This window comes from Castor canadensis, chromosome 3 (assembly GCF_047511655.1).
Source record: "Castor canadensis chromosome 3, mCasCan1.hap1v2, whole genome shotgun sequence".
NCBI classification, from domain to species: domain Eukaryota; kingdom Metazoa; phylum Chordata; class Mammalia; order Rodentia; family Castoridae; genus Castor; species Castor canadensis.
Window position 1 is genome coordinate 129,355,315 of NC_133388.1, and position 10,726 is coordinate 129,366,040.

Below are 10,726 nucleotides of genomic sequence, written 5' to 3' on the forward strand. Positions count from 1 at the left end.
TCCTATGAAAGTTAGTTATGTCATTGGTCTCCTGAAGTTAGTTCCTATGAAAGTGGGTTGTTAAAGAAGAACGTGCCTGATCCATGAAGTTCTCTGGTGTCCTGTCTTACCATGTCACCTCTCCCTCTTGTACAAGTACCTTCCATGCTGCCATCTACCATAAGTCCCTTGCCAGAGGTCATTCAATCTTAGACTTTTAGCCACAATAACTGCAAGCTAAATAAACCTTTTTAAAAAATGCAAATTCCCAGCTTCAGGTACTTTGTTATAAGAACAGAAATAGATTTACACAAAAACCCTGTCTCTAAATATGGTTCTATTGAGGTACTAGGTGTGAGGGCTTCAACATATGGATTTGGGGGGGACACATTTCAGTCCATAACAAATAGAGAAAGCAATAAGAAGTAGGAAGAAAGTTAAAGAGGATGGAGTGCTATCAAAGTGCTATGGTGAACAGGGCAGGGCACACTGAGTAGTGATTTGGAAGAAGAGAGGAGTGGATCTACTACATGTGGTGGAGATGGGGTGCAGGGATCATGAATCAGCCTGACCTGTCATGTGTGGGGGTGGTGGTAGAGAGGCAGGGAAAGTGACTAAGGAGCGTTAATTGTCATCCCTCTGAATTTCACTTTTCTGTGAGGACTATAAAAAACAAATCCATTATCCAGACTCCATGCAGGAAACTACCCCATTTTAAATGTCTGGTTCAAGCTTGGAATGGTACTGGAATCCATTCTTCTGTGAATAATAGTCAGGTCACCAAGATGGCTATGTAGATGCAGGAAGGCAGACTTCCACATGGATAGCTGAGGACAATGGCTCTTGCTATCCCTCTCAGATAGCAAGATCCAGAGGACTAATCACAAGAGCCCTTATACCCCATTCTCAGGGAAATTTCAGAATGGCTGAGGTATAAGGTGTGATCATTGTGCACCTCTCATTGTTCCCCATTCTTTAGGGGAGTGTTTTTGTGTACTCCTAAACTCTACTCCAGCCTGGCTTGTCTGTTAAGTGTGTGAGGAGGAGCAATCATTGTCTTGTTAGTTCATAGTTTTCTAGATCAAGAAAAGGCAATTGAACTAGGCATGGTATGCATGCTTATATTATAATCCCAGCATTCAGGAGGAGAGAGGCAGGAGAACTGTAAGTTGAAGACAAGCTTGGGCAATACAGTGAAATGCTGTCTCAAAAAAAAAAGGAAAGGAAAGAAAAAATAAAAATGAAAAAAGAGGCACCTAACTTAATGTGGTCTTAAGCCAGTGATCCCAGACTTTTGGAAAGCTGGCTGCAACTTTCAGTTTCCCGTGGGAAGGGATGATTGTGATCTATGGGTGAGAAGAGGAATGGAGTTGTAATGAAGGGATCAGAGGGTTGGGTTATTGCAGAGACAATGTCTCATGTTTCCAAGTTCTATTTCTATATCCTTTTATAGGTACTTTGGATACTATATGACTTGGTTTCCCTCGAAATCTGGGTGGAGCCACATCACAGATGCTGTAACTCCCAGCCTGGCCTCTGTGAATCTTCTTTAAGCCCTGCCATTTCTCCTTCCCCTTGCCCCAGGGGACTCAGACCTTATGCTGGAGACAGCTATGCTCCGGTGTTGGTGGTAGAGAAGGGCCACCCAACTCACTGGTGTTACAAAAGCAAGAGTGATTCTTTATTAGGTTGTCATTGAAACTTTGGCATATTCATGCCTTTTCTAGCACTGAAATTGCTTTATTGTTTTTATGTTTCCCTTTCCTTGTTGATTTCCTTTTTGATCTCCCTAGATATTTACTTTCTATGATGAATTAAAAAAAAAAAAGTTCAGCCAGTCCTCTGTCTTCACTCACTCCTAAAGTCTATTCATTTCACTTTCCAAAACTTTGGAACAACTTCACAAGTAGCCAATCTGATACTTTTGCTTCCCAGGTATCAGTTGGTTTCCTTGGGCCATCTGTGCCTGAATCCAAGTTGAACTAAGAGGTGGGTCAACTGGGAGGGTGCCCTGATAGCTAATCCTGAGGGACAACAGAAGTCACTGATATGCAACAAAGTGGAGAAAATCATATTTACCAAAATTCCATTTGTGAATACTTTGGACAGTTCTTTGGCATGGGGATAGGAATGAGGCCCCCATGAGGCACATTCCAGTAATAGCTGAGGTCTGCTCCACTGCTTTCTAAGGAAGGAAGTGTGCCACCATGAGTCCCAGCCTAACATGCTCAGGACTAGATAGGAAAGGTTATGACCCACAGCAACAGCTCTTTCCCATCTCTACCACTCAGTGCTTAGCCCTCCTCTAAGTATGTATATGACAACTTGACTTAGTCTGACTCTTGTCCTTCTTGCTTGGTGGTTAACTTACTCACTTGCTCACACCAATCTAAGAATAAGAAAATTGTAGCATAAACGTTTATCAAATTAAGTATGGAAGGAATGTACATAATAAAGACTATATGTGAGAATCACACTGTTAACATATGCTACAGTAAAAAGCTAAAAGCTAGATGAGGAACAAAATAAGGACTCCCATTTTCACCACTCCTATTCATCACAGTATTGAAAGTCCTAGCCAGAGCAATTAGGATACCATAAAAGGAATAAAATCACTCAATTTGGTATACACCTGCAATTCAGGCATTTGTAAGGCAGAAGTAGGAAGACTGATTATTCAAAGCCAGCCTGGGATACATAGCGAGTTCAAGGTCAGTGTGGGATACATAGAAAGATTCTGCCTCATGAAAACAAAACAAAAAAAAAATCAGTTGTGGCTGTCTGCCTGACCTTCAGCAAGGTCAGCACCACCATGTTCTCCCAGGTGAGTATCATTAGACTATGGATCTGGGTCTTGCAGCCTCAATGGACCCAAGTTCAAAATATGGCAACTCTGAAACACATTACCAGACAACTACAGTCAGTCAAAATTATTCACAAAATTACAAAGCCTATGAAAATGCATCAGCCAGAGACAGCTACTCTCCTGCCTTGGACGTGGAGTAGGGCTGCAGGACTCATACTGATGTTATAAGCATCATGCAACATTTGTATATGGGATAGTATCCTTGGTTCTGAATGAAAAAGCTGATATTATGGTACCTAAAGACAAGAGGAAATCTTGAGCCTCAATACCTCCTTATTGGTGTGTCTTCAGATTGAAGACTTTGTGATGTTACTCATTCCTAGTGGCCAAACAGATGAAAAGTGAGGTGGCTAAATTTCTGGCAGCTAGAAAAGTTATGCATGTTGGAATTGGTGATACAAATCAGGGGCATATTTTATAGGAGTCACTCTGACCAGTGCCTGTTGACATTCAAAGACATGATATTCTCTTACTTTTGGAGATCCATTGGTCTTTGCACTTGAACAATTACATTCTGGATATAAGTTTGATGAAGGCTTTTATCATCTTTAACTTATTCAGGTCTGTTACCTATTACAAAACTGAAGGAAAACCTATCTTTTCTCATAATACCACTGTAAGTTCTGACACCATGAATATCAATGACAATATTAATGATGATGTGTGGCAGAATTGCCAAGAATAGAATAAGGCCAACTGTATTACTCACACTTTTCACTGCTATGACAAAACACTTGATATAAATAATTTAAGGAAGGAACAATTTATTTTTGGCTCATGGTTTTAGAAACTTTAGTCCATAGGCCTTGGCTCCATTGACTCTGGGCCCATAGTGAGCCAGAACATCATGAAGATGGGAGCTTATGGCAGAGACTACTCATCTCATGGCAGACAGGAGGCAGAAAGAGAAGAGACAGGGACAAGGTATAACCTTCAAAAGCACACCCCCAGTGACCTACTTACTCTAGCTAGACCCCATCTTGTAAAGTTTCCACCACTTTCCAAAATAGTGCCACCACCTGGGGACCAAGTGTTCAACACAGGAGCCTGGGGGGACATTTCATGTACAAACCACGACACCCTCACCATCACCATCTACCACTCCCTGTTCACTAGCCCACAACTAGTGCCAGCATGATGGATATGGACACCATAAAGAATGCTTCTGAGATGACCAGTAAAATGACTTTGACATTCAACCACACCCACCAAACTGTCATTGCAAAAGAGGTGGTTGAAATTACCTCTGGTGCTACAGCTCTGGATTAATGAAAATCAAGGTCCATCCTCAGGCAAGAGGTAAAGAAGGACATTTCAGTGAGCTAATTTTGTTTTTAGCTTACTGCTGCTGTCTTTGTTAAAAGAAACTTGGTCCATTATTTGAATTATTAGAGACAGCAAGATGTTTGTAAATGATCTTACAATAAACAATTTACAATAAGAAAATAATCAGTTGTGTTTCTACACACTATCAACGAGCTATCCAAAAAATTAAGAAAATGATCCAATTTATGGTAGCACCAAAAAGAATCAGATACTCAGGAATAAACTTACTCAAAGAGGTGAAAGATCTACCCAAAAACCTTAAGTTATTGATGAAAGAAACTGAAGAAGACACAAATGGAAAGCTATTATTCTATGTATGTGGATTGGAAGAATTAATATTGTCAAAATGACTAAACTACTCAATGCAATCAACAGATTCAATGCAGTTCCTATTAAAATTCCAACAACATTTTTACAGAAATAGAAGAAAAAAAACTTTTCCTAAAATTCATAAAGAACCACAAAAGACCTCAAATAGCTAATGCAGTCTTACAAAAGATGAATGAATCTGTAGTCATCACATTCACTGATTTCAAACTATATCACAAGTCTGTAGTAATTAAAACTGTATGGTTCTGGCATAAAAGCAGACACACACCCCAATAAAAATAGGGTAGAGAGAACAGAAATAACTCATGCATATATGGTCCACTAGTCTTGGGCAAGGGCACCAAGAATACACAATGGGAATGGGAAAGTCTCTTCAATAAATAGTGTCAGGAAAACTGGATGTCCACGTATAAAAGGTAAGTGTTGTCTTTGTGTCAAGTAGCAATCTTTAGAAAGCTATAAGGTGTAATAAACTGCTTTTTTTTTTTTACTTACTTCAGCAAGCATTTTGTAGTTCAATTACAATTGAGCATGATTGATTTAGAAACATCAGAAGTTACAAGTTTACTGAAAGTGACTGTTTACTGCAAGTAAATCCATTGATTCATAACATTTTAATAGACACATATTAAAGTGTGTATGAAAAAATGAAAATGAATGACATGGTATTCTTGTCTTTTACCAGGGTACTTAAACTGCTTTGGCTAGAAAAGCTTATTTGGGCCCATAAATTAACTAAAAGCAGGAGAAAAGTTTGGCATCCCTATCACCATTTTTCTATCTGCCTTTCTTTAAGCCATTTTCTCTGTAGTCACTTTGCAATCACCTTGGGTTCCAAGAAGGATAGGATTTGTTAATAACATGTTTATGAGGAGGGTTGGGGAAAACTTCCTCCAAGGAAAGAAACAGCAGAGGCCCCAGGACAGACCACCTGCCAGGCAGGCAACAATTACATGTTTATCCTGATCTCTCTGGAACCCCTCCCAAAAGAAGGACTGAGATAATGATCCCCAGAAACACACTTGTGATCAGGACTGTGTATTTTTGCATACCTTTCTCCCCTTACCCCTAATTCTTTGTCTATTTAAACCTAAAGCTCATGTCTATACCATGAAGATGACTGAAATGGGCTGAAGTGCTCTTTGCTCTTTACTTTGCCTCTTCCCACAGCTCCTTGTGCTGTGTAATAAATTTCCCTTCTCTGTCCTTTACCACTACTGGCCTCTTCATTTGGCCAATAGGGGCAAGTAGCTGGACCTGACATGCAAAACCCCAGAAGTTTGGGCCTTGGGCCTAAAACTCCAGTTTCAATACCATGTATAAAAACCAACTCAAAATGTATTAAAGAAGTACATGTAAGTCCTAAAACTATAAAACTCTCAGATGAAAACACAGGGGAAAGCTCCTAGGCACTGGTTTTGGGGATTTTTTTTATGACACCCAAGGTACAGGCTACAAAAGCAAACATAAGTCATTGGGACTACATCAAAACTAAAAGCCTTTTGCACAGCAATGGAAACAGTAATCGCTGTGGACTCACCTGGAATCTAGTCTAATCATTTGAGAAGCCCAGAAAGGTCCAATTTCAACTCCATGCATACCTTAGGAGGATTTACAATATTATGATACCTTTTGTGGATAGGGTGGATGTTCAAAGTATAACTTCTAATTGCAGAATGAAAAGATTCCATCCTATGTTAGAGATCTCTAGGGGCAGGTGGGCAATATTTCCCTAGAGGGGTTGGATGTCTTCCCAAGGATCCTTCAGTCAGGCCTGGAGGCTCTTTGGAGGCTGCCTCCCTTTCAAGAACAAGATGGTCTCCTCTTTAATCTGATTGCTCACTTACAAATACCAAGGGTTGTTTTGTTTTATTCATCAAAACTCTTTAGCCCTTATCAGCACTTGCTTGCCATAGGAATCCTAAAAAACAATCCCAGAGCTCAGTGCTACAAACAAAAACCTCTTATTGGATGTCTTCCAATGTTGTCTCATGGTGTTTGAAATTTTGGCAGGGGATCTACAGTCATAGTTTACAAAGAGTTCACCTTTGTTACCTGTGGTGAAATGGTGTAACCATTGCTGTATCTATGATAAATCAAATAGCCTTTGAATCTAAAGCCATTTAAGGATAATTGGAAAGGTAATTACCTTTATAGACTTCTCTAAATGTGGCATGATCGACACACACACACACACACCCCACCCGGAGAAATGCTTCACATTCATAGAAAATAGGAGCAGAGAAAAACATTCTCAAATAATAAAAAATTTCAACCCCAGATGACAAATTAAAAATGAAACAGGCCAAAGGAATTTCAGGAAAAACAAGAGAATACCAAACAGGTTAAGTAGCCCTTTATCACTCAGAGATGTATTTCTAAATTGATAAATACCACTTCAACATTAATTCTCATCTAAAACATGCCTGCCCCAAGGAATTACATTAAGCTGATGTAGGTTTGGTAGTCAGGTGCCTACTTGCTAGATATGGTACCTCACTACAGTACACAAACTTCAGTTGGCAAAGCCACCAATTACCAAGTATCATGGATTCTGAGGGACCTTCTTGAGTGGCTAAAATTCAAAATGGCAAATCCTCAAAGGAGGGTTCTAGTGGGTCCTCCCATGATTGTGCAACAAAAACTCCAGGTAAAAAACAGGGTGATGACTTACAGATTTTTAAATCTTTACTTATAAATACTTTAAAGCATTCTTGTGCTCAATTTTAACCAAAAAAATATACAAGTTGAATGCACATGTTCCTATTATTCTTTCTCAGTACTTCTAAGCTACACTGACAAAATATTGAAAAAATTAATGAACTGACATGCAGACAGTTTAGTAGTTTTTTACAAATTTAGGAAAACACTTCTGGTCACAATATATTAATTTGCAAAAGGATTTCTCTGTCTCTCTCTCTCTCTCTCTCTCTCTCTCTCTTCCACTATCTCTCTCCACCTCCCACTCCCCTCTCCCTCTTTCTCTTGTCTCATGAAGAAAGAGAGAAATAAAATATATGATAGAGTAAAAGAGATAGTCATACTGCCTGAGCTTGTGGCTCCTATATTATAACTATGGGGCATGCTCACTCTTCATTAAACAAACATTGTCCACATAATCCAGGAAGGTATGCATGACAAATAGTTTTCTCTGAGAGAGGAAATAGATAATAGGAAGCAATTAATAACTTTATAATTTCAAAAGGTTCTTGATAAGTTTTAAAATTTTAGTAATCATGAAATAGTTACAGAAATAATTCTGCTTGAACATGAATCTGGCTTAGAATAATTGTCGGCAGAGGCACCATAAATTGCTAAAGGACTTCACTAACTTCAGGCCTTATTAAGAAATGCAGTGTCAATGGAATTTTATGCAGCCATGAAGAAGAACGAAATGTTATCATTCGCTGGTAAATGGATGGAATTGGAGAACATCATTCTGAGTGAGGTTAGCCTGGCCCAAAAGACCAAAAATTGTATGTTCTCCCTCATATGTGGACATTAGATCAAGGGCAAACACAACAAGGGGATTGGACTTTGAGCACATGATAAAAGCGAGAGCACACAAGGGAGAGGTGAGGATAGGTAAGACACCTAAAAAACTAGCTAGCACTTGTTGCCCTCAACGCAGAGAAACTAAAGCAGATACCTTAAAAGCAACTGAGGCCAATAGGAAAAGGGGACCAGGAACTACAGAAAAGGTTAGATCAAAAAGAATTAACCTAGAAGGTAACACACACGCACAGGAAATCAATGTGAGTCAACTCCCTGTATAGCTATCCTTATCTCAACTAGCAAAAACCCTTGTTCCTTCCTATTATAGCTTATACTCTCTCTTCAACAAAATTAGAGATAAGGGCAAAATAGTTTCTTCTGGGTATTGAGGGGGTGGGGGGGAGAGGGAGGGGGTGGAGTGGGTGGTAAGGGAGGGGGTGGGGGTAGGGGGGAGAAATGACCCAAGCCTTGTATGCACATATGAATAATAAAAGAAAAAAAAACTAGCAAAAAAAAAAAAAGAAATGCAGTGTCTAATTGTGAGATTTTATATAGTTTTAAAACAAATAAAAAACTAGCATTATGGCTTAGTGACTGTACTGTTGCCACATAACAAATTACCCTAAACTGGGTGTAGTAAAATCTGAGGCAGGAGGATCATGAGTTCAAGGCAGCCTGAACTACATATTGAAAACCCCCCCAACCCCATCTCAGAAACAAACAAACCCAAATTACCCTAAAACAAACAAACATTGATTCATAGTTTCTGGGACCCAGGAATCCAGGCTTGCTTAGCTGGGTGCCTAGGCTCAGGGTCTCTCCTGAGGTTGCAGTCTTCTCAATGCCAGATTGGGGCTGAGGAATCTGCTCTGGACTCATCATGTAGTTCTTGATGGGCTTTATAAATCTGTGCCAAATTCACTAGTTGGTCTTCTCCACAGGGCTTCCTTACAATAAGGCAGCTGGCCTTCCCCATGGTGAGTCACAAGATAACAAGCAAGGGTGCCACAAATGGATTCTGCATTAGATATTCCATCCCTTGAAGGGATATTCCATCACTTCTGCTGAACTAGATTCTTTAAAAGTAAGTCAGAAATTTCAGCCCCCACACAAGGGCATGATTAGCAGAAGACAAGAATCACTGGGGCCATCCTGGAGGTTGCCTAATCCCAGAAGCTGGGAGGTTGGGTACTGGAGCCATAAAACCTGCATTCACTTTTCTGCTCCTCTATGATTTCCAACTCTCTGTGCCTCAGTTTCCTCAGCTTTATAATGGAAGCAATAAAGCACTGAGCACAGAGAGTTGTTAAGTGAAATAAAGAAGTACTTGAAACACTACAGAACACTAAGTAAACATTAAAGACATCACAAGTATTATTTAAAGGGTTTATTTAATGCCCTAGATTTCAGAATACCATAAGGTTTAAAAACTGGAACTTTCTATTTTAGTTTACATAGTAGGCAATATATTTGTTGAATAATGCACTCTCTATCCAGAAGCAGCACTGAAGGAAAATTAAATGGTTTAGCATCAAGAATGGCAGAACTATAAATGCCTGCCCCAGAAAAGCATGGCAAGAGTTTCATTCTCATGGCATGGGCCTGAGATGAAGGTAGACACAGGATCAGAGGAACTAATGTCCTACCATATGAAGTCCTACAAGTCAAAATTCTCAGAACCTAAAGATCAAGAGCTTTGTCTTATTTCTGAGGTCCCATCTCTATTGCCGAGGACACAATAGGGAATGGGAAACCGCTTCACTTTGCCCTTCAGAAAGAATATATTTGAGGACTGTCCATTTTAGTTCAAGGTTACAGAATTCCAATAGGACTAAAGTCAAAGTAAACATGTCATTGCAAGTCATTATTGATTTTAGGGGACAACTATGCCTCCATACTAGACCTGAAAACCATGCAACTGCCAGTAAAAACAAAGAAAAAAAAACACCAAAACTAAAAAAACCAAAAACAAAATTGTCATGATTCAGTAAAGACCACGCTCTTGATTTGCTTATCAGGCTGGAAAGTGTAGGAACAAGAGGATGCAGAGGGCAACCACCAACCACTTAAAGAGGATCTTTACATAAGACACAGAGGTGCAGCTTCTCAAATTGGTTTTCTTCAAATCATAGCAACAAGAGAATATCAAATATTTATGACCACTTACTCCATCCTCCAACCCATGTGTCCAAGATAGCAGAAACATAAACTACCTAGAAGCCTTATAATTAATGCAGGTTAATGATAGGAAATGAAGGAGGAATTCTATAGAGTTTTCTAAGAATTAGATCTCTTGATTTATTAAAACAGACTGAAATCTCAAGTGTCTAATTTTACCCAATATTTTGAACTGAGGATTAATAATAATAATAGTAAATTTATTACATGCTTATGTTACCATACTGAGTGCTTTCATGGATTGTCCATTTACCCTCACAATCACCCTACGATATATGTGTTACTGCTTATTTTTACAGATGAGCAAACTGAAGCTTGCAGAAGTTAAATAATTTGTGACCCAGTAATGATCTGAACCTGGAACTCTGACTTCAGAGTTCCACAATGCTACAGGTTGAAGAATAAAATAGAATTCTCAAATTGACTATGTGTGTGTGACATTTCCTTTGAGCTTCTAGGCTGCTGTCTTTAAAATAATAAAGAGAGGATACATCATAAATTGAGTCCCCCTACCTTCCATAGTAGGTCCCAAAGCAATATCTCAATGACCTT

The 10,726-nt window shown here is 39.2% G+C and overlaps 1 pseudogene; it reads left to right on the forward strand.

The window, feature by feature from the left end:
* The first annotated feature begins 2,791 nt into the window (after positions 1-2,791).
* Positions 2,792-4,114, forward strand: LOC109696681 (ATP synthase F(1) complex subunit gamma, mitochondrial pseudogene; annotated as a pseudogene).
* Positions 4,115-10,726: the final 6,612 nt, after the last annotated feature.